The sequence below is a fragment of the Corvus brachyrhynchos genome, unplaced genomic scaffold, assembly GCF_000691975.1.
Source record: "Corvus brachyrhynchos isolate BGI_N302 unplaced genomic scaffold, ASM69197v1 scaffold46, whole genome shotgun sequence".
Classification (NCBI taxonomy): Eukaryota; Metazoa; Chordata; class Aves; order Passeriformes; family Corvidae; genus Corvus; species Corvus brachyrhynchos.
Genome location: NW_008238838.1, coordinates 1698736 through 1702876, shown reverse-complemented (window position 1 = coordinate 1702876; position 4141 = coordinate 1698736). Strand labels below are relative to the sequence as shown.

The 4141-nt window shown below is 51.8% G+C and overlaps 1 protein-coding gene across 8 annotated transcripts in view; it reads left to right on the top strand.

Moving 5' to 3' along the window:
• The window catches only part of MSANTD2 (Myb/SANT DNA binding domain containing 2), a 13643-nt gene that overhangs the window by 7778 nt on the left and 1724 nt on the right, over positions 1-4141 (top strand). The gene's annotated exons all lie outside the window — the stretch shown is intronic.

The window sequence follows — 4141 nt, the reverse complement described above, 5'->3', positions numbered from 1 at the left end:
GCGGGGCAGAGGGGCAGAATCCCCCCCTCCCTGCTGCCCACGCTGGGGGCTCAGCCCAGCACAGGGGCGGTTCTGGGCCAGGGCCTGTCCAGCTCTCACCCACCAGCACCCCCAGTGCTTCTGCCAGAGCTGCTCCCCATCCCTCCATCCCCAGCCTGGATTGATCCTGGGGGTTACCCCGACCCAGGTGCAGCACCTGCCCTCGGCCTTGTTACGCCTCATGAGGTTCCCCAAGGCCACTGACTGAGCTTGTCCCAATCCCTCTGGATTCCACGCCGTCCCTCAGTCACGGAGCAGGAGCACATGGGAGGCGAGCAGGCTGCTGCAGGTCACAGTGCAGTTTGTGTGGAAGCCAGGAGCTGTTTGTCCACCACTGCTGGTGTCCTGTTGTCTCCTCAGATCCCCAAGGACCCGACGCAGCGATGGCTCCGGGAACTCGCTGCACTGAGCAGTGCTGGGTTAATATTTGTGGTATTTAGTTGTGCTCATAACAGGCAGCTTTTTGCCATCAGCTCATGTAGCTATGGGGAGCAGAATGGATGTGAGCCAAGGAGAAAGCAAGGGATAGGGAATGTCTGCACCAGATTCCCCAAGGACCAATTAATAAATGTGGTGGGGTGAAGGGAGGGCTGGATGAAGATAAGGTGTAACAGAGCTCCAAAACACTGAAAGGGCTGGGAAAAAGCGAGTTACAAAGCTGGGAGGAAAAAAGGCCACTTGCAGCTTCAGGGATTTAGTGCAGATAGCTTTTAGTTACAGCACGTGTATGACCTGCCTGGGTGTCAGAGGGCAGAAATCCCATCTCCTCTGCGCTTCCAACAATGTGGGACAGCACAGCTGCCCCCGCTGAGGAATGTGTCCCCAAGTGACATGGAGAGAGCCATGGGCTCCTCTGGGGGGACGTGGTAAAGGTCTCCAAAGACCAGAGCCCCTGTGCTCTGGAGCCAGGTTGGGAGAGCTGGGGGTGCTCACCTGGAGAAGTCTCCAGGGAGAGCTCAGAACCCCTTCCAGGGCCTAAAGGGGTTCCAGGAGAGCTGGAGAGGGCCTTGGTACAAGGGCTGGAGGGACAGGACAAGGGGGGAATGGCTTCCCAGTGCCAGAGGGCAGGGACAGATGGGATCTTGGGAAGGAATTGTTCCCTGTGAGGGTGGGAGGCCCTGGATCCCTGGCAGTGTCCAAGGCCAGGCTGGGCAGGGCTTGGAGCAACCTGGGATAGTGGAATGTGTTCCTGCCCATGGCAGGGATGGGAATGAGATGAACTTTTAAGGTCCCTTCCAGGCCAAAGTGTTCAGAGTCTGTGACATACAGGGACTTCCCACCTTTCACCTTATTTTTGACAGTATAGGAAGCGAAGGGCAATAGGTAACCTGTGTCCGCATCCCATCCTCCATCAGAGGGCTCCTTCCCCATGTCGTCTCTGCTGTTGCCTGCCCTTGGCTGTTGCCTCCAAATAAACTGTTTTGAAAAGTGAAATACTACTTAGAGACTTTGAGAAGTGGTTTGATTCACTGCTGGTGTTGGGAAGATGAGCTAGAGAAAGCTCGTGGCTCTTCACTGAAAGCAGCTCTTCTGGGCCCTTTGAAATCTGCTTGGTTTGGAAACAGCGCCTTAGAACAAATTTTCGCCTACTCTTGTCTCAAGTCTTTCCTCATTTGAATTGCAAAAGCTTCCAAGGAGGAAGAAACTGCAGGTCCCAGACTCCAAGCAGGGAGGTGATGGTTTGATGATGAGGGAAAATCCAGCTCTAGGGCACCTTCTGCAGCTGAAAAGTGAGATTGTCCTGAGACACGCGACAGGTTAAACCTTCTGCTCAGCTCCCATTTTCCTCCTGAAAAATGAATCCTATTAACAATATAAATAAAGCAAATACATAAGTACATGTTTAAGAAATAATTTTAAATAGCTGAATGAGTGAAAATGGCATTTTAAAATTAATAAATAATTAAATAATAGTGATTTTTACTGCTTATGATACCTCTGCTTGGCTAAGTCATCGAGATCCTGGATAGAGCCTGGGAAGCCAAAGTATAAGCAAGAAGATGCTAAACCTGAAAAGCAAAACTCCTTAAAATTCGTCTTTCCCTGTTTTCTTTGGTGCTGGCAGTGGTGGGTTCCCTGTGGAAAGCCCTTCTCTGTCTGCTGCCGAAGCTCTGCTCTCCTGCAGTGGTTGCCGTTCCCTGCAGGAGCAGTCGGAGTGACTGACGCAGCCGAGCTTCGGCTCTGGCTTGTGCCGAGCTAAACCAAGCAGAGTATTTATAGTGCAGTTAATAAAGGTGGGGGCTTTGCTTGCAGTTCCTCGCTCTGTTCCTCAGCTGTTGAATGAAAACCTGCCCACGCCCTGCTCTCCTGTCTTTGCCTTGGGAAGGGAATAACTGGAGCTCAGCTGCCGTCAGGAGTCGAGCATGTGTGCCAGTGTTGTGTTCCAGCACTGCCCTGTCCCCTTGTCTGTCCTATCCCCTTGTGCCCAAAAGGTAAACTTGCACTTCCAGAAGCCTCAAAAAGATATTTTCCAAGCATGGCAAAACCTCAGGGAAGCTTTGAATCAGCATTGCCACAGTGTTTGAGTGGAAATGGAAATGGATTTGGGGTAGTCTTGCCAAGGATGCCCAGGGTTTCTCTCCATTGCTTCTGGGCAGTGGAACTGACTCCTCAGGAAGTACGTGCAGTAAGAAACAGAACTTTGGTGCTGATGGAACTGGCATTTTTAAAACCCCAGGCACAGACAGGGCTCTGCTCCTCCAGCCAGCCCCTCCTCAGTGCTCTAGAGACTTGGTTACACTCCAGTTGTGGTGGAAATGCACTTCCCAAAATGCCTTTTAAGGTCTTTTTAGGGATCTTCTGGCATGATTGGTACTGCAAGACAGGTGAGATGGATGAGGCAGTGATGGATGTGGTCCTGGTGTTGCTGTGAGGAGGGAGCTATCCCAGCCTGGATGCGCGGAGGGGCTTGGACACCACAGGTGAGGGTTGCAGATGGTGTCCAACCAACCGTCGTACGTCAAACCAGAGCTCTGTGTCCTGAGCCCAGTGCCCTCAGCCTGCTCCAGAGGCACTCCATCACCTGCAGGACAGCCAGCAGTAGCAGAACCTTCCCAGAATCACATGTGTTGTGGTTAGACCTGTAAAAGCAGGTTTTTTGGGGATGAAAGGCTCTGAGGTGGGGCCTCTCCAGCACCGCAGGAAGGCTCTGCAGCTCCCAGTTCACTTTTCTTTTAACTCTTGTACACATTATGATGGAAAAAGACCTGTTCCCCACAGGGATTTGTTGGGCAGGAATTCATCTGCCAGAGTCAGCCTTGGTTGTGGGGTGTCATATCTGCTCTTAGAGGCCTTCAGGTCCCTCACCAGTCTGATGCTGGACTCCACTGGGAAGCTGTTGGGAAGAGCTGGTTTTAGGGAGTTTAAGTGATCTTGAGGAACCTGCAGAAGAAAACCTGTGTCCCCTGGTACAGCACATCCTCCTGGTGGGATGTGGAAGGAGAAAAAATCCTCTTGGGAGTGCAGTGGCCCCCACAGTTCAGCTTTCCAGATGTGGCACAATGGATAAAGGAAGGAGAGTTGCATGGAAAGATCTTTTACATCCCGTTTGTTGGACCAAGAGAGGTTTCCCCGTTAGCAAACGAGTTGCAATATCTTCCTACAGCTTTGATTATAGGACAATAACTCCCCAAATTAGGAGTTCTCCTTGCCAGCTAATTACACCCTAAGGGTCTCATTTATCCTGGAGGAAGCCGTTCCAGCTCACTGCAGGTGCACGTCGATGCTCTCTCCTGATGTAAACCCCTCTCTGAAACTCGCTGCTGGGAGTGAAAACAGTTCTTTGGGCACGTGGGGATTTCTTCATTGGCTCTCTGGAGGGATTGTCCATCCAGCAGCATCCAGGATGTGTCTGGGAGCATCTCCTGCTCCAGGGGGTTGGTCACTTGAGCTCTGTTTCCACCCCAGCGCTGGGACAGAGCCCTTGGGAATGGCTTCAGGCTCCCATTGGGGTTTTTACAATTACAGTCCTGTTTGCTGGCATTAATTTGGGGATAACAATGAGGCAGAAGTGTTTTGAGTGGCAGTTGTGAGTTTGGGATGCAGCACATGGAAGCCCAGGGTTGTAAAGAATGACCCAGTAGTTGAGTGTGTATTTATTCAG